This window comes from Papilio machaon, chromosome 3 (assembly GCF_912999745.1).
Source record: "Papilio machaon chromosome 3, ilPapMach1.1, whole genome shotgun sequence".
NCBI classification, from domain to species: Eukaryota; Metazoa; Arthropoda; class Insecta; order Lepidoptera; family Papilionidae; genus Papilio; species Papilio machaon.
The window spans coordinates 8982786-9004423 of NC_059988.1; the positions used below are offsets into that span (position 1 = coordinate 8982786).

At 31.7% G+C, this 21638-nt stretch overlaps 1 protein-coding gene across 2 annotated transcripts in view; it reads right to left on the reverse strand.

Moving 5' to 3' along the window:
* Nucleotides 1-21638, reverse strand: part of LOC106711433 — a 45737-nt gene that overhangs the window by 11306 nt on the left and 12793 nt on the right. The window lies entirely within an intron of this gene.

Here is a 21638-nt window from a genome sequence, read left to right on the forward strand (position 1 = left end):
GAATTAATGTTCTTAGTACTAGATGACCTCGAGTTAAACTTTTGCTATATGTAAGAGTTCTAGGATCAAGAAAAGTGCTTGCTTGCGTAGTTTACAGCAATTGTTGGCTTTATATAGGTATACTAGAATGTTTTTACAAAAATCTTTAATTTTATTTGCAAGTATAAAATTTATTAAAGATAATCTTACTAATGTTATAAATAGAAATGTTTCGATGGATGTTTGTTAGAAGTTATCTCCAGAATGTCTAAAGGAATCTCGCTAAAATTTGATATTAATGTAGAACATAGTCTGGAAAAACAATTGAGGTAATTAGATTTTTTTAATTCCTAGCGGACAGAATCACGAGCGACAGCTTGTTTTATATTTTTGCGTTACGGTAGTTAACCAAGTCTTACCGCTTTATTTCTTCCGCACGACTCCCTGCCGCTTTGATTTCCTTTTTATTTTTTTTCCGTCTGCTGTCGCCCACGTTTCCGTCCGTACAGAATTTAAAAAAAAAACTTAATAAGTAGCCAACGTGTTTTTTTATAGTCTAGAAGTTCTACATCTGTACCAAGTTTCATCAAGATCTGTTCAGTCGTAACTTCAAAGAAACATCCATCCATCTAAACATTCGCATTTATAATATTAGTAAGAGTAAGGAGTTGAATATCTGGTACAATAATATGTTTACACGTCATAGTATAAATACTGACTTTTTGTATATCCTTTAGAAGAATCAATTAGAGGGCATAGTCCAATACGTGCCTTACAAGCAAATTAGTATAATTCACACGTTTTTATTTCCTTTTAATCGTGCACAGTTTAGGAGAAAACAAGTTTTTTACATGTTGTTAGTTTGTGTAGTTAAAAAATATCAAATTATTTTTCTTTCAGCAGGGATATCTAATATATAAAATTCTCGTGTCGCGGTGTTTGTGGTTAAACTTCTCCGAAACGGCTTGACCGATTCTCGTGAAATTTTGTGAGCATATTGAGTAGGTCTGAGAATCGGCCAACATCTATTTTTCATACCCCCCCCCCCCCATTTAGTTTTTTTTAACTGCGCGCGGACGGAGTCGCGGGTGACAGCTAGTCTATATATATAAAAGAAAGTCGTGTTATTTACACTATTTATAACTCAAGATCGGTCGAACTGATTTAGCTGAAAATTGATTGGGAGGTAGCTTAGAACTAGGAGACGGACATAGGAACTTTTTTATCTTGTGTGCTTTTTTTTTATTCCGCGCGGAAAAAAGCTAGTTGAGGATAAAATACTTTAAACAAAGTCGACAAGAACTATTCTACTTCAGAAATACGACCTTAATACCCGTTTACTACCTTCCTCTGTAAAAGAAATGTGTAGCAAAATGTATATGAATTTTAAATCAAAGCTTAAAGTGAATTAACCTTATATTACTTAAACTTATAGAATCAATACAATCCACACCTTTTGTGGTGTCTGAGTCAACATCTCGAACTGGTTTATGGTCGTTATGACTACGTGACGTTAACCAGCCGAGTTGTAGAGTAGACCTTTATCTCGACAAGTCCATCAGAATACTGTCATCTTAAGTTTGGCAGACAGGTAAGGAATGCGATCACGCCACTCTCTGCGTTATTCTCGATAATTTAAATGTACGTCAGACTAGTTTAAATATTGGATATTTATATATTACAAAAAAACTAACTACAGTATCAGATTTCAGATTCTTGGACATTGATTTTTCCTTCATCTTAGTTTTTTTTGTCGCTCAATTACATTGTTAATTCAAAATTCCAAATCAGCACTGATTATTGGAATTGTCTCTGAATAGATTTTGTAAGATACAAAGGTATTAAATGAAATCATAGACCAAAGCGGGAAATAAGATACATAGAACAAATGTGAATGGATGGCCAAGTTTCTACCTAAAATGTTAGGACTATATTGATACTTTATTATATTAGGTAAATAAGTTTTAACAGTCCTAATACAGGAATACATACAGAGGAATGTGTGTCTTTTACCTCTTTATAACGAATTTAAGACCAATCTAACCTCAACATAACAAACCTCAGTTCAACGAATTATTTGATATTACGAATATTTTCTTGTTCCCCTCCGATTTGTTATATCGAGGTTGCACTGTAGTTACTATTATTAGTAGTTAACGTAAGAACAAAGAGATCCTTTGTAAGCTTTAAGTATCTTAAAACTTTTGCATTAACCCATGTGAGTAAAAATATTATCTCCCGTTAAAATTTATGAAGGACAAAGAGTAATAATATAAACGTACAGCATCTGATTCACTCTAAATATTAAAATGTACTGCGTGTCACGAGAGAAATCTGGATTTCTTCGAAACAGCGTTGAATATTCGAGGTCAAATACTGCATACATCACTGTTATCATATATAACAGGACTCAAAATAAAATGCCGTATTATTATGTGAAGAAAAACTTTAATGTCACAGACTTTGTCTCGAGCAACGGAACGGATCTGAATAATATTATTAATGCGAAACTAGATGAATGGATCTTAAAAGGTATCTTCGGAACGGCTCAACGGATTGTCATGAAATTTAACACAGATGTAGAAAACATTTTTTTTTCAGATAGTGACAGGAGGGCGCTACTGAGCTATCATCATTTAGTTTGACTTATTTCCAATTTGTTACATATTCTTGTTGGTCTACAGACAACAAAACATGACAAGATTTTTACCTTAACTAATGACATGATTACGATCATTTTATGCCGGTATAAATCATTAGTTGACGTATGATATGTTCAATGAATCCTGAATAAGGAAAATTGTCGTATAAAAACAATGTCAATAAAATACCTCAGTTGTGGGTAGGACAAAGACTGCAAATTGTGTTTTTACCTTAACTATTACTACGGTAGAAACGTAAAAGTTACGAGAAATAATCAATGAAAAATTCTCGTTAAAAATCCACAGTAAAATAAGTTCTAATCAGAATACCTACATAGGTGTATTGCGACTCGTCCGATCTATTAAGCAATCTCATAAGAGATGTAACTATATTCGTCGGGTGGATCGAGTAGAGCAATTTTTGCAAGGTGACAAACAAGTAAGCGGCCAACTGAATTCGCCGAAAAAGCAAAGCAACAGTCGCCCATAGATGTGTTGAAGCTGAATTCTACCACTGTTAAAAAATTTTAAACATCAAAAATTTGCATAAGTATGTTTGTTCACTACTCTGACAAACATATCGACATAAATATGTCTATCAGTAAGCGTGAAGAATAAACGGTGCCAAATTACTCTGTATCATAACACAAGACCATTGAGGTCACTGTAAGTAAAAAATATCCAGCGAAAGTTTATGAATTGAGAGTTAGTTTCACTATCACACTTATTGTGCTAATTCGAAGAACTTTAAAAAGTAGATTATAATATAATAAATATACACACTACATTATTTCGGAGAATTTTAGGCTTAAAGAGAGAATTTTGCGAAAAAGCTAAACGTCATTTTAATATTTTTTTACTCTCCACATTAACTTTAATTGTGTCATATTTCAGGCTCATCTAAGAGCCAGGAGACAAAATAATTCAACCTAGCAATGAACTTCGGCTACTTAACAATTTCATATTAGTCGTATCTTATCTATATATATAAATGAAAGTCGTGTTAGTTACACTATTTATAACTCAAGAACGGCTGAATCGATTTCACTGAAAATTGGAGGGCAGGTAGCTTAGAACCAGGAAACGGACATAGGATAATTTTTACCCCGTTTTCTATTCTTTATTCCGCGCGGACGGAGTCGCGGGTAAAAGCTAGTGAACAATATTCAATAAAAGAGGTAAACTTCAGAATCCTGTTTAAAATCACATAAAAAAGCAAATACTTTTGTACGTAATCATACATACTGAGGCATTCAAACACAGACGTCTGTAGTCTGTACAAACAAGTTTTGTGTATCCAGAATTAATAGCTACGCTCTGCAATAACTTGCATAATAAATCTAATTGCTCTACTATTTTAAATTTATAACCTAGTAGAAAATATTAACTATTAATAATTATTTGCATTGCGTTTCATATTTAAATGTGTGTGCTCCAAAAACTTCTTGAAAATTAGACGGCTGTTTTTGTTTTTAATACCTACAATGTAGAGGCAATATAAAAAAGTTTTAAAAGAAAGAAATTAGAATAATAACGATTTTTATTAAAACTTGATGTTATTAAAACTAACAAAAAACCCACTAAACCGGTCCGTGAATTTGTATGTCCAAAAAGTTGATGTACGAATGAACATAGTAACTAGTTGTAAGATGATTGAAGCGTTGAAATTTGATATAAAACGTTTTAGTAATTGTTTAAAAAATGTCGCTAAAATTTCCTTTGATCTAAAGATCTATTATAGCAAAGACCAAAATATGAGGTGACAAAGGTTTTTTTGAGCAACATATCGAGTTGTCAATTTAAATAATCTTGAGAACAATCTCGAAGTAACTTTGTAGGAAAATAGGCCTTAGATTAAACGGACTATATCAGTCAAGGTTCATTTAATTTACAATATACGAAGCCGTAGCTATTATTGTTAACCAATTAAACTGAATAAGTATGTATTTTCTTATAAAATCTAGGCCAAGAGACTTTGTATTAATGCTTCAAGAAACATATTTGTACAAATGCTAATTTCTTTGTCATCCAGAAAGACGTGTTATCAATATTTTAAATTTTAACAACAAAAGGAAAAAGTTCTATCTCTAAATTCGCGGATTTTTAAGCTTATTTATATGCTCATTGTTAATAATTTAATATGTGATCAGGTATTATACTTGTGATATTCCAAATATTTTTGCGTAACAAAGTGTATGACACTATTAATTTAAAAGATTATTTAAATTTCAAAGGATTTATTAAAAACTCAACAAAACTAAAAGATCCGAGAAAAATCAATAAGGAAAAATTGTGATGTAATCCCTTTGTTGATAGTTGTCTGTAGGGGGCGCCTCGTCGTGTATCAAGATTGGTAAAATAATAAACAAGTCCATGAATACTGCGCAAAAAATACATGTCCTTCATATTACAAATGCAAAATGAAACCAACATCAAAATTCAGAACACAGACATAATTACAATCAGACGACGTTTGTAAGAGCTCGTGAAAGTGGCGCCAACCAGTACCAATTGACAAAAACATAACATATAATCATATACCGCAATGTACATCGCTCGCTGTACATCAGTTATCGTTTTGTTGTCACTAATATAACCTGTAATGTATGTTGCGATTTGTGACAAATCTTATATACAGTTGGGTCTAAGTTAATGATGTGTTTTGCTAGTGAAATCGAGACATGATACGCTTACGGTTATTTTTAAAGCGAGCTTCATTAAACACGTATCCTTATTAAAACTACGATGTTATTTGCAATTAAGATTTTAATCAATATTTTATTATAATTAATTACAACTCGAATATGCGAATTCTAAAAGTCCAAAAAAAAAATGGTATTGTTTGTTTGCAACATTCCTCATAAACATTATATTAAGATTACTTACTGCATATTACGTGGATTATCTTAGAAGTATGCAAATAATTACCTGGAACAAAAAATATAAAGCTTAGAAGTTATACAAAGTGATTAAAATTTTACGAAAAAACTACAAAATTGTCTTTATTAACCAAATACTAGCGCAAACTAGAAAAACAAAAACAAAACCTAAGCAACTGTAATCGAGCAAATTAAGTGAAATTAACGGGTGAAGCCTAAATAGAAACCTGAAAAGTCCCCAAAGATCTTGCATCTGGAAAAAAATATTTAAAGCTCCTTAAATTGTTTTTTTTTTCATTTTTCAGCGAAATGGTAAGTGTGAACAAAAACTTGCCTTAGACAAAGTTGTTGGTCATAAAATTACTTATAAAAAAAAATTGTATTTTTTTTTCTAAACGAATTATTGTAGCTTCGATATTTAATTATCAGGGTTACGAAAATATCGTATTCATTCATTAAAAGTAACCTAGTAAACTGACATCTTATCGTAATACGATTCTCGTATTTTCCATATTTTAAAAGAAGCATAGGCAAAAGCACTTGGCATAACAGTAAAAATAAACGGAACCGTAAACTTTACTCAACTGATACGATATTCTGTTGCAACAGGTGCGCATGTGGGGCACATCTTATCTGAGGTTAAATTCACAAGGCAATATATGCTTTATTACTAATAGAATAAAAGCTACTTTAATGATAAAGATATCATTGTTATTAGAGTTGTTACAGAATGAGAATTAAGAATAAATACTATTATACTTAATTAACCTTTGTAACGACCACTCGAATGTTTACATGGTGAATGAAAACAGGTGAAATGTTTTATCTTTTTTAATTGGAAGGATATCGATTTGTAACTACTTAATCTTACTTATATAAATGCGAATGTTTAGATGGATGGTTGTTTGTTTGAAGGTACCTTCAGAATGGCTGAACGGATCTTGAAGAAATTTGGCACTGATGTAAAACATAGTCTGGAAGAACACATAGGCTACTTATTACGATTTTTTCAATTCCACGCGGACGGACTCACGGGTGACAGCTAGTATAAGTATTACTATTACTTTTGCAGTAATAAATTACACTTTGAGTAGGAAATAAATTACAGTAAAATTATTTTTTAGGATACGAAGTTGCTGTAACTAAAATGACAAAGGTAAACAATCAAGGAACCCTCAGAAGCATTGCACCGTGAGCTGCTGAATTAAAGCTCAAAATGATCTTTATTTTGCGAAGAAAATTAATGACATTGCTTACAGATGTTTTAACAATAGAAGTACAGAGTTAATGATTTTATTGTCGCGTATAGATATGTAAGCTTTGTCTGCACCAGTGTTTCCTAAAGAGGTCCAGCTGAAACGCCTGGGGTTCACGGAAGATCCGTCGTTGGTGTACAATGGTGTCAAGTTGAAGAACAAATATAACGTGAATCTCTCGTCTATTACAACTACAAGCATATCTCACAAGTAAAATGATTAAACAATTAACTAATAGATGTTATACGTAGCAGATAATATTAGTTGTAGTAATTGGTTGCATCATTAACAGGTGCACTATCGTAAGTCACGTACTCTTGATTATAATCTATGTCGTTGCAATTAACTACCATTATGTCATTAGTCATTACAGTTATTATATTTTCGTTTATTCGCGATAGTCTCGTTCCGTGTTGCCATATTTAAATTCTGTCCTACTTCCCGACATCTTTTAGTCCATTCTAATATATTTACCATACACAGTAGAGTTGCGGGACCTACAAGCAATGGACTGGCAGGAGAAGGACAAGTGACTTTGATGATCTCTTGTGTCCAAGGCCAAGACCCAATTTGGGTCGCTGCGCCAGCAGTATAAGTAATATATTTTGCATTATTTACTGATTGTGGACATTATAAAATCTAGAATTACTAAAGTTCTTGTGGGCTGGAAATCTCACTTGATAGGGAAGTATTGGGAGTTGCCGGCGTCAGTTTTTCCGTCCAAGTACGATGTGGGGGCCTTCAAGAGTAGAGTAAATAGGCATTTACAAAGCTAGCGTGTACCATCTTTAGACCACATCATCACTTCATCAGGTGGGAGCGTGGAGAATGCTAGCTTATTCAATATAAAAAAAAATTGATCTTCGTTTCCCAGCTATGACAGAAGCCATAGTCATAGCTATCATTAGATCTTTAAAAGGAGACATCATGATAAAATATAAAAGACTAGATAAAATGTATTAATGTACGTTTTATCTAAATGCCTCCTTGTTATTCTTGCCTCAATCGACATTTTGCAAAGTAGCGCAAATCCGTGATGTTCATACAACGCGACGATTGCCGATACAAGGTTAGAACCTTTCATTTTCATTAGTTGGTAAATGAATGACATTAGATGTTTTGTGGTTAATGCATCATTTTGATAAATATATTTTGTAACAAACCAGATACCAAAATCGCTATATAAAACATATCGTCATCCCACTCATTATCTTTGACAAAACAGAGATAACAATATGTTTAAAAACGGGGATTTTGATCTCAAAAATTAATGATAAGTAAAGCTCAAAGTTAACCAATGAATTACAAGAAGTTCTGAGAATGATTTCAAGTAGGGAATATTCTTCCTTATGCTACATTTAATCGACTATTTTGATATTTGAAGAAATACAAATTGGATAAAAGACTATTAGCATAAGTTTTAAGGAAAATTATTATATTTTCTACACAAGTTAACAAATAAAGTGCTCTTATATTGTTAAGGACCACTTTAGTACTTTTAACGAATTATCAATATTGATCCAACATCAATTATGATTATGCAAAATTAAATGACTCTTTCGTATACCTTCTCAAGTGATATATTATAAAGTATAAATATTTTCAGATATCTTGGCTATCATTTCCGTATTATTGAATTGTCGCATTATATGTAATCACAGACTAATTGAAAATCAAAAATGTGCGTATTGTCCAACTAAGGAACAGACGATTTCAGTCCTTATACGCAGGAGGGGTATACCTATATTAGTATATCCGGGGACCATAAATGTATTGTTTATGTTCAACATAGACGAAGGTTGATATTACATAATAAGTTACTTCGGTTATGTAATACAAGGGAACTTAACCTGAATACGAATCCTTTAATACCATGATCAGAATTAAAAGAATTCTCTACACTACAATGGCAACATGTTTCGTAACGCTTACGTAAGTAATTGCCAATAACATAATAAAGGTTTTTTTCTTTTTCTTTGAACGTTATGTTTAATTTATTATTTACTAGAAAAAAATATAGTTTATAAATATTCTAGAACAATGTTAGGTATTTACAAAGATCAAACAATATTAAATCTAGCAACATGTGAGTTTGTTATCCTGTAATACTAATACTTGCACAAAAATTGCCGAATTCTTAATTTTAACATTGCTACATAGATTTAGTCTTAAAATTTAAAGTGACCGAATTCTTTCTAATTAATAACAAATGCTGTAATTTAAAATTTGTATTAATTTACTTCAATTGTCACGATATTATATTTAACTAGCTGTCGCCCGCGACACCGTCCGCGCGCAGTTAAAAAAAAAATAAAAAATAGATGTTGGCCGATTCTCAGACCTAAATATGCTCACAAAATTTCATGAGAATCGGTCAAGCCGTTTCGGAGGAGTACGGGAACGAAAACTGTGACACGAGAATTTTATATATTAGATTATAACACATCTTGAGCACAAGTAAATTATCCGTGACAATATAATAATCACATGATTCCAACCGTGAGTTTCTACAGATGAAACTATAGTACAAAAACATATTATTGTCCTGTTCATTCTTATTGAAAAACCTGAGACAAAAATATATCTTTTTAAGAGTGTAATAGCAGTGGAAGCTGACACTAACACATTTGACAGGTTGTTATTTACTCAAGTTTTACAATTACTTAAAGACAATTGACACATGGTTATGGAAATTATTTTATTGTCAATATTATCTTCGCGATTCGTCTCATCGTCGTTATTACTCGAAACTTCGTTGACTTACGAAATCAGAGGAACGTATTTGCGAAAGATTAACTGTGGGTTTATAATGTATGCATTTACCTCAATTTGTGTTAGTTATTAAATATGATGGAAAGTTTTGCTTATTGGTCACATCCGTCACTTAAATTTATATTTACTATTTATAACTCAAGAACGGCTGAATCGATTTGACTGAAAATTGGTGTGCAGGTAGCTTAGAACCAGGAAACGGACATAGGATAATTTTTACCCTGTTTTATATATTTAATACCGCGCGGGTAAAAGCTAGTAAGATATAACTATCTGGAAAAAATAAAAACACAGTACAATACAAAGGAAGAAAGAAAAATATCTAAATGCAAGAAATTTCCTAGGAAATTAAAATCGTAATGCATTTTTCTTTCCAAATTAAAAATTCAAAGAAAATGCTCTTGGCATTCCCACAAGTTTTAGTATAATGTTGCCAATTACTATGGATGATTCGGAGAACAAAGTTGTTTGATATCTCCTATGGTACAGTCTTTTACTTTCATAACTTGTTTCAAAACACTTCATCATAATAGGAAGATACAGGGACATACTTCTAGCTTCATTTATTGATTGAAAACATCCAGAAATAGAACTGAGAAAGCTTACAAGCAATAATGTCTAACAACTATTACACTGAGTAATGTTTATTGAAGAATTGCTTTTCAACTTTGCAAATTGCCGTCCAGTCGAGTTTTTGCCGACGTCATTTTATCAACACTGCAAACTCTGTTTTATTAGAAAGGATTAGAGTGCAAATTACATTGTACATAAAAGGAGAAATGTGTACGTGGTTAAGCTCGCGCACCGTTAGCTCCGGACTCGTTGGCTATTTTTGGACCTCAGAATAAGTTGCGAGGCGGGTCCGTGAGCTGCGCGGACCCCTCGCTCGGACCCCACGCTATCCAATTTTAGACGTAGAATGTTTTAGCTCGATCTTACTCGAACGCACCGAGATTCTTAAACGAGTCACGGAATTTAAATTCGATCGTTTTCATTGATTGGATGCGTTGGATTTCTTTGTTTTATAAACATTATTTTTTATTTTTATCAATGTTTCTACAATGTGACCTTTGTTGTTTTGACAAACATTGAAAGTCTGTAAGAAGATATGTTTTAAGGAATAAATCTGTATATATAAAAGAAAGTCGTGTTAGTTAGTCTATTTATAACTCAAGAACGGCTCAATCGATTTGACTGAAAATTGGCGAGCAGGTAGTTTAGAACCAGGAAACGGACATAGGATAATTTTTACCCCGTTTTCTATTTTTTATTCCGCGCGGACGGAGTCGCGGGTAAAAGCTAGTAATATATAAAATGACACTGGTACAAAAAACAGCTTTACCTTTTCATGATGATGATGAGGTTACAAGTACTACGTACTTAGTATAAAATCTTAAAGTAAATATAGATAATCTGATATGTGATAAGATCTGTATATTAAGAGTTCTTTGGATGTATAACGTTAGAACCCGTAGATTATTATTACATAGATTTTATTTTTACGCCACAGTTTGCTATATATAGTATCAAGTGTCCCGTGGTTGTAGTCTATACTTTAAAAAAAAAGATTAAGGTAAACAATGTAAATTGTCGTGAAAACAAACGAATACTCGAGACTAAATAAACGTATTTCAATAGTCATTCAATTAAAGATATCCATACAATTCATACGAGGAAATATTGTTAACTAAACGTCATAACGACTTAAACAATATTTACCGAACTTAATTTACTTTAAAATGACGTCATTGTAAATACTAAGAAGGATCAGGTAATAGAGGTTATGTCCAATCACTTTATGATTGATTCAAATAAAATCCGAGAAATAAGGAGTTGTGGAAGACCATGAATACAGTATTTATCGGACTTTTTACTATGAAGTTTACTTATTGGTCGACTTACGAAAAGTTAATTCCTTTCTCTGCGTATATTTGAATGATTATTGGTTGCTAGCTGTCGCCCGCAACTCCGTCTGTTCGGAATTCAAAAAATAAATAGCCTATGTGTTCTTCCGTACTATGTTCTATGCTAAATTTCATCTAGATCAACTCAACAAGCCGTTCTGGAGATACCTTCTAACTAACATCCATCCATCCATCCAAACATTCGTATTCAAAATATTAGTAAAAAAAGGTGTACATAGATATCTAACCTATAGTGTAGCCTAAAAGTTTCATAAGTTAAAAATACCAGGTGTTACTTATTTAGTATAGGTACTTCCCGGAATGTTAGTTTTAAAGTAAAGTTAAGTTATATCATAACTTTGACTTAGTTTTTGAAATTAAATACTAATTGACAATAAAAAAAAAACAAGTATAATAAATTGCCAACGTTCGAACGACGAATAGATTTACTTTAATTACTGTCATATGACATAATCTAGTATTCATGGGTAGTACGTAGGTGTATGGACTAACTTCATTACTTTTGAATAACGATAATATTTAAATTAAGTACAGACGGGCAAAAAAAAATGTTACAAGTTGACCGGCCCGCTCGCACATGAATAGCCAGACGACCTTGACGAAACATCGAACGTTGAAGAGATGGCGACATGATATTTGATATATATATATGTACATATATGTATGTATGCATGTATACATAATCTACATATATATTACAGATTATTTAAAATATCTTTTTGAATTGATATTACCAACGAAATGTCAGCCTTGATTTGCGTTGTATACATACACCAGGTAACACCATACCTACAGGTAACACTTTCTTATTTTAGTATTTTATCAGTCAGGGAAGACGACGAATGGAATGACACCTTACTCCACAAAATCGGTTCAGTAGTTAAAGCTCTAGGCTGTCACAACGGAATTTACATTTACATACAAACCCATATACATAAAAATAAAATTTAATACAAACGAAAAAACATTACCTTTGTCAGTCGGGTAAAAGAGACATTATTATCCCACTCACGATCTTAAAAAATAACAAGAATAACAATATATTTGTTATTGTATTACAACAGATTTATGGTAGAATATACACAGTTCTGATTTGGAACTTGTACAACTATAGATACCTTAAGGTTTTATTCCGTACAGTTCAATAACCTTCAAAAGTTAAAAAATCTAACGGCAATTTCTATCTCAACTGCTTTTACTTTTTTCAACATTAATTTGAGAAAGAAGTTGAATCATTGTAATCAATGTCAACCTCTAATTTGTTTTTGGCGACCTCACAACAGGTTAACCAATCAAGGTGGTACAATTAAACACTATCCATCATTTTAATGTCTAGATATTAATATGTATTAACCATTCAAGGACATAAACGTTGATAGCCGACTTCAAAGAGAAGGACAATCGACAGTATTTTTTTTTTAATCAATAGAGACGTTTAAAATTTGACTAGTTGTTCTTCAGCAAGCCTACATATCGGATTCTGATCACTGTATTGTAATAATCGTGAATGTTTTCGTAGCTAACCGAGTAATTTAAATTTCATTTCTATTGAATGACTTACCCTGGGTTTTTGAGCCCAAATTCTCCATTACATATTTTTAATGTTGTTTTGTCAGATTATGAGAAGTTATCCTTCTATATGTTTTATCAAAAGATTTTGGTCTAAGAAATCAACGGTTAATTTTATAAACGTTAAACTAACGGACGTTACTATATTTCAGTTTTCATTTTTTTTTTATAAAGTAAAATAAAGTGAAAATATATTTTGTGAAAATAAATATATATGGATATGTTTTGGAATATAAGAGTATTAGTTTCAGAACTAGAGGAATACAACATATTTTCTAGCCTTTCAACATTTCTAATAATTATCAAACTTCCCTCAATGCAAACAAAATTAATGCAATTAATATTATCACTACAAAGTAAAAGCAGACTGATAATTTTATTTGCACAAATATTTATTTGTTATTTGTTTATTGCGTAAAAATGTTAACTGAATATCGTTCAAAGGTCAAGCACAAAGCATGCTACACGCTATGTATCACGTAGACCAGTCAACGCGGCAGATACGGACACCGCTAATTAACTTAATATAGCGAAATAATCTTAAGGTTAACGCACATTCGTCCACTACTCTACCATTCAGTACCTCCCCGTCTTGCGATTTCTACGGCCGGGCGTATGCTCGCTGGCCGGCGCGGCGCCTCTACATCTCCAATTGAGGTAGAATGTTGTATGGTAATTGTATATCTTTATACCACTCGAGACGAACACCGCGATGATCGCATGAGCGTTGCCGGGTTGACGAAGAGTTAAGTAGTGCGCGTTAACCTTTATACTGTATAAACAATGCAATAATCATGAAGTGCCAATTGTTCAATTGTTAAGACTACGGACACCGATCGTGCGGTTGTGGGTTCGATTTCCATTATTCGAGAATTGTCGTTAACAACATCCTGGCACTAGATTAGAGAATACTTGAGAGACAAGAATGTGACTTTAATTCAAATAATCTAATGATGCTTTAAATAAAATAAAAAAAAAAAACAATATTTATGATATTATTTGATAATACAGTCTGTCACCCTTTCAACTTAATAGTTTTATAATTATAAAGTTTGGAGTCCTCAATTCGTATAATAATGACCTTGAAATATTTACTCAGTACATGTTTATGTTTAACTTCACTCGATATATATTATGCTGTGAATTATCCTCAGTAATTACACACAAAGATAATGAGGCGATATACTTTTATGCAATGTTGAAAAGCTTTTAACGCGACCAAAGTATTTAACCCCATTCCAGAATTTTTCTTGCAACATACCGATTTCGAATGGGCTTGTCTTAATAAATTTTTTATATGTATTTAATTTATTTTTGATGATATTATTATGTTGTATTAAAAATAATATAGTAGTGTTAGCCAGTTAGATGCGCATAGTTTAATAACTGCCGCCAGCATGGTAGGTACAAATTGCTTTGTATAATAATAATAGGAAAGATCTAAGGCAAAAGAAGCGCTGGACGCAGAAGAAAGATTCAACTACGAAACATCAGAAGAAAGACGGGGATTTATTCAACTGGAAAATTATTTCTAGTTCGGGATACATTTACAAAGTTAGCGACAAACCTTCAATTATATTAGGCAATTGAATAAGTTATATCAGTCTAGATTTAGGTCTTCTGGATTAGTTATCGGTTGGTATCATTTAATTTTATTAATAAACTTATTCATGGTTACCTTTACTTGCACAACAAGAAGTTTTAATTTAGAAAGTTAACTATGTTTAGTTTATGATATTGTTTTCAAAGCTATGTTAAGGAGAGAAAGTCGTACGAGCCAGCACTTCCCCTTTCACTGTTATGCTTCAATCCGATTATGTCTATCTAGTAAGTTAATGTATATGAAAGGATACTAAACCCACATCCAAGTTGAAAAAATTCGGACAAATGTTGTAATACTCCTCCTGATAAAGTTAAAGAAGTCGATGTAGAAATATTTGCGAAAAACACCTAAATAATAGAAATAGTATCGTTGCTTCAAACCCGGATGAAATTCAGGTCGCAAGTATAAAAACGTCACTTATTATCACATGGCTGCAAATTATTTGAACCAATACATTATACATTTGTACTTGTAAAAAAACGCAACAAACCTTCAACATTCACAACATTTTTTTAATATAAAGATAACATTGAAACTATATTTACAGCTCATTAAATAGATAAAAAAGCAATTTGGAATTTCAAATAATATGACGGGGAAACAAAGATATTTTCCACATTCATTAAAATTGTCACGAACAAATTACATTTGTGATTAAGAGAAGAAAAATTGTACAATATTTTATGTACTTTCATAAAAAATAAATATGATACATTTTACATTTTTAGTGACGGTTTCCACTGCTGAAGACACGTATTATATATTTGTGTTTGAATGGTAATTCAATATAGTAACCGTATGTAACATATTACATGGAATTTAAAACACCTCGTATGTTTGTTGCTGGTATTTGAGTATATACAATAGTATGTAGGCAAAAAATAACTTGAACGAAGGTGTAAATATGTTCGATAATAACCGATACGTCAACCGGTTTATTCAAATCGTCTTTTTATGTAACGAATACCAGTGGACAAGTTTTATTTGGCCTCTGAGTGAATACCAACGCACTAATAGTAAGATTTCAATCCAATTTCGAGATTTCAAAGATACGTCAATTTAATTACGTCAAATATTGAATATATTATTTGTTAGATAATTAAACCGGACTCAACATTCCATACGTATTTCGTACGTGTTCGTTTCTAGAAAAAAATATTTTTAGAACAGGATCTGAAATTTATAAATGGTAAGTCCATAATATTATAGTAATACTAGCTGTAATCCGCGATTCCGCCTGGCAGAGTTAAAGAAAAAACTTAATAGGGATATGAAAAATAGATAGTAGCCGATTCTCAGATCTACTGAACAAGCATATAAAATTTCATAAAAATCTGTCCAGCCGTTTCGGAGGAGTATGGCAACGAAAACTGTGGCACGAGAATTTTATTAACTATGATTCACTATTACTATATAATCAATATACATCTGATTGCTACTACCACAACTGAGTTACGATTGTCATTTTATGTAGATTTGCATGTGTGTGTATGGGATCGTTGCACGAGTCATGGGGCCGCGACCCGCTCATAGATAATGTGAATCATTCGGATTCTTATCTGCAACATTTAAATAAAGGTGGGTCTATTTTTAATTTATCTGTATTGTTATGTTTATTTTATGATAATTTTGTATATGTTAAAAATGAGATTGCAATTATAAATGTTTATGATTTGTTTGTAGAAGAAAGATAAGTTGTAAAAACAACGCGAATTTTGCAATTGTGGCTGTTTTCATACAGACGCTAGAGGGAGCATCTCTTAGAATTATCCCAAGGCCATGTTAACGAATCAATCACATTTCTAATCTTTGCATCTCTTGCTTTAGATTACAACATTATATTGTAAATATATTTATAACTAATGATCATCTGATCAACATTACAACCAATAGAAATTATTTATAACAAGAAAGCACAAGGAAGTTAAGACAAAAGATTCTTAAAAACCGTCTCCCACAATCAATCTGATGGTTCCGCAATACTATTATAAAAACGTCATGGGAATGTAATTGAAGATTCATCTTTATGGAAAAAGGCTGTAAGAACATGACATTTGATATGGTTAAAGAAAGCAAACTCTATTGAAAACTCCTTTGTTTCTTGTTTCACTCAAGTTTGGTAAAATAGAAAGCATTTTATAAAATCAGACTATAAACATAGTCTGGCTATCATTGCGAGAAGCCAGGCATCGACGCACTACGGCTTCGCTGACAAGAACGAATGAACGACGAGTTATGCTTGATAACGCATTATTACCACCAATCCAATTACACGGTTATGTGACTCCGCTAATGGGATTGGTGGTTTTTTACCTAACAGGAATAATGAGCGCCATCTATTGTTAGACTCGAGGTTTCATCGACAATGTGCAACGCGATATGTTAATTTTTTGTAATTTTGCGTAATTGTTTTTTGTGGTTAATTTTTTCCTCGGTTTCCTTTTGTGTATTTCTGCATTTATAATTGCGTAGAGCAGTACTTGTTGGCAGTATGTTCAGTAAAGTCCTTAAAAACTAAGTATTATTTAACCTGGATAACTATTAATAGACTGATCAAGGTAATCGACAAATATAGATTTATATTAAAAAGTAATATTTCTAGGGCAAACATATTCAATACATATATGGATCGTAAACTAATGTGTATGGATTTTTTTTTCTTAATAACTAAAATTACACACTGGCCGTGTGTTCAACATTATCATAGTATGGATATTCCCATAATGAGCATTATCCTTATTATTCTCTGTTTGAAGGAGGAAAAGGGCTTTTGGAAGCCATCTTCAAATTCATCGAATTTATAGACACTTTGTCTAAAGGAATATTATTTCATGTTATTTCATTTTGTATGTTTGATTTTTACTCTTGAGTGTAAGGTAAATTTTGATTACTAGCTGTCTATATTTCAGACTATATTCTACATCTGTACCAAATTTCATCAAGATCCGTTCAACCGTTCCGAAGATACCTTCCAACAAACATCTATCCATCTAAACATTCACATCTATATAAAAGAAAGTCGTGTTAGTTACACTATTTATAACTTAAGATCGGTCGAACTGATTTGAACTGAACTGACCTGAAAATTGATGGGGAGATAGCTTAGAACTAGGAAACGGACATAGGAACTTTTTTATCTTGTGTGCATTTTTTTTATTTCGCGCGGACGGAGTCGCGGGTAAAAGCTAGTTTATAATATTACTAAGACATCTTTTTATGTAATTAATTGAAGGCGATTAGCTGTCAATTATCAGACAAACAGGTAAAACAAGACTACTGTAAACTATTATAGTGAAACATAATAAAATTATCTCACCATAATTTATTACTCGTAAATATAACATCAATTATTCTGTTTATGTCAATGTATATTATTTATTCGTTATTATTATATAATATATTCGATGTAATAATAAACATTGATTAACTCGTAGTGAATGTATTGCATTTTTTGTAATGAAAAAATTTGCACTTGATCACGATCTTATCTATGTTGAGATGTCGTTAATTGCTTAGAGAAACCCTTAGTGTAGATTTCTTAATCTACCACTTAATGAATGTGTGCGGCAGTGCATGATTACTACAAAATTTAACACAGACAAATGTGATGAGTAATTTTATAAAACAATGATATTGGTTTATTTTATATGACGTCTTATTTTGATATGACGTCATTATCGACTCCCTTAAAAGTACTTCGTAGATGTAGAACATAGTCTGAAAGAACACATAGGCTACTTATTAAGTTTGTTTTTTTAATTCCACGCGGACGGAGTTGCGGGCGTAAGCTAGTTTTACAATAAATAATTTACCATTTGTAAAAGATATTTTTAAGCTGTGGCTTGTGGTCGTCATCAAGTATATTATTCAATATAATGTGAGCAGGAAATTAGTAAATTTCGAAATTGAATTTGAATAGGTTAACAAGTCTTGTCTTTTTTAGTAGATTTATATTTTACTAGCGGTCGCCCGCGACTTCGTCAGCGCAGAAAAACAAGTTTCCCATGTTGCTTGCATCAGCTACCTTCTCGTCAAAGTCCCGTCAAAATCAGCCCAACCGTTTCGGAAATTCCTCGAAAAAAAAACGCTTACAGAAAGATAAACAAACATTTTATTAGTAATAGGTTTTTACATCATGTGTACGAAATATGATTTTGTTTGTGATATTACTTATTGTAGAAACTCCTACTTTATTACTATGTTTAGATAAGGTACTCCGTTTTCATTTTTGTTATACTGCACTTGACATTTTTATATTTATTAAATCCGTACAGAAAATACAATACTTATGTAATTTGTCAGAACAATATATTTATCAAAGCACAAATTAAACGTAGCATTTTATTAAACACAAGTTCAATGTCCCATATCGGTTTGTTTCAGAAGTCAAAGACCCCTAGACAAAGACTTGATCAATTCCATTTGGGTTCTACAACCGAGGCGATAGTCAGTATCTATGTAAAAACTATTAACGTTTTTGCGTTTGGTACAATTCGTATAAGTGAAATGTGAATACATACTAGTGTTAAATTATACGATAAAAATCTGTGGCCACGTGCATATTATTGAATTTAGGGTAGTCAAAGGTAGAAATCATTCCTACAAACAAAAATGGTACCTATATAAGTTATATAAGAGGTACAAAATCCAATACAATCTTGCGTCTCTATCTAGCACAAAACTTCGTAAATAAAACCGCAATGCTGTTATTTACCTATTCACTACGGTTAGTTTACGCATACTTTATGAGTTTTAATGGCTTTTCCTGGTCACTACAAAAGTTTACTATAAAGTTTAAACTTTACAAGTAACAGGTTTATAAAAAGCAGTAATTAGGGGCAATTGTGTAAGATGAGACATATTGTATTGAAAGAATAACCTAGAAACAGAAACCTAGGAACAGAAATTGTCAAATGTTGTGGATCAGTTATACAATTGAGACAAGAGCATCCCCAGCTAACGATCTAGTCTAGACTCAATACTTATAAAGTTTTTTTTAAAGCATATTGTATAGTACAAATTTTTCTCTTTTATTTTATGTGTGCACATACTTTATTTCTACGTTTGTTCAGACTAAAATCTTATTGGTTTTAACTTTGAACAAATATAACCTAGTTTTACACCGGTGACTACTGTTGACAATGCAAAACATATGCGTTTATCTTTACACTACTTTGTTTTAGCTTACGACTGTTGGTAAAGTTAGTAAAAGTTAGGAATGTATTAAATATCTTACATTTCATCATATGAAAAATATTATATTCACAGGAAAAAACAAAGAAAATTGTATGCTATATTAATAAGGGTTTTTGTAGCGTTGGAAAAGACGCAATTTATTGGCTTCTCTTAAAGAAAGAGTTAATAAATTAAATTAAAAAGATTTAATACGGAATCGATACTGTGAAGGTTTTCTTTTGTTTTTTTTTAATATATTGACAAGTCGTAAACATGGCTTCTTAAAGGAAGGTTAGTCATAACTTCATTAAATATATTCCAGATATTTCTGATTTTAAACCCAGTAAACTAGTTCAAACTAGTCGCAGGCAGTACTTAAATTAACAGATCTGACGATCAATAAGGCTTAGTAATATAAAAAATATGATTTTTTCATCAAAGTTGCTAAAAATTTATATTTCTTAACATAAGAAAAATATTCCGAGGTCCAACAGAAACAAAGGACTTGGAAATAAATATTTATGTTTTTTTTAATTGTTATGATATAACTGGGAACAAAAAATAATATCAGTGATGAAACTAATGACAGTAACTTGAATAATATAATTTTACCTAGAAATTATAACAGCAGTTTATTTGTTGAGAGGAGTTAAAAAATAACATAAAATCATCGTATACCGTTAACCATAAACGAAATGTGAATTAAAAGTAATAATCGATTTTATACGGTACATGACTCATCCGTGCACGAGCGAGAAATCGACTATCAGAATCGATTAATGAAGCGAAAAAGAATAAAACGATAACTAAATGTTGTTTGAATTACTTACTAATGTTTAATAACCTCAATTTGTACTATATTAACTGACAAAGAACAAACAAACAAATACAGGAGTTGACAAACAGAAAAAGCATAATAAATATCCTTTTCTGACCATCGTCTCACTTGTCAAATACATATTAGTCCCAGGCTTTCCTTGGCGGACAGGGTAAAAGACTAGAATTGGACCTTCTGAATACTCAGTCTAAGTTCGAAATCTGAGTCTAAAGGTGATAAAACACTGGTGACTGATAAAGATTTTATAACGACAGCAATAATTTTTACCTATCCCAATGATAAATAGTAAATATGTTACGTTAAATAATACGTTACCTTGTCACGGTTTGTTGACACTACTGAGAAACATTACACACGTGGTCTGAATGAAGTTATATTACATTATGTCGTCAGATATTACTGTTAAGGACTAATTGTTTTAAAAATGGTAACTGTCTGGGTTACCATTTTTAAAACAATTACAATAATTACAACTAGCAAAAAAAAAAATTAGTGAATTCACCAAGAAATGCTTCCAAAATAAGCTCCTAAATTATGTCCAGATCTCATTAACGTGACAAGTTAAAATCGAACAGAACGGAATCTATCTATCTATATTTATAAAAGAAAGTCGTGTTAGTTACACTATTTATAACTCGAGAACGGCTGAATCGATTTGACTGAAAATTGGTGGGCAAGTAGCTTAGAACCAGGAAACGGACATAGGATAATTTTTACCTCGTTTTCTATTTTTTTTTTATTCCGCGCGGACGGAGTCGCGGGTAAAAGCTAGTATTTCATAAAGCAATAAGACCAAAAATATAGTCGCAATTTTTACAACTTTTAATGAAGAAAGAAATTTCTTTCAACACACCAATTACTTAGAAATAAACGCAATTGTTGGCAATAACGCATGAAATCCTGACACCTTTACGGATGTTATCTCGTCCAAGTTGCGAGATTCACTATATGAAGCAACTGTCAGCACTGTTTGTCTATCCCAAGTTGCCGCAATTGTTAC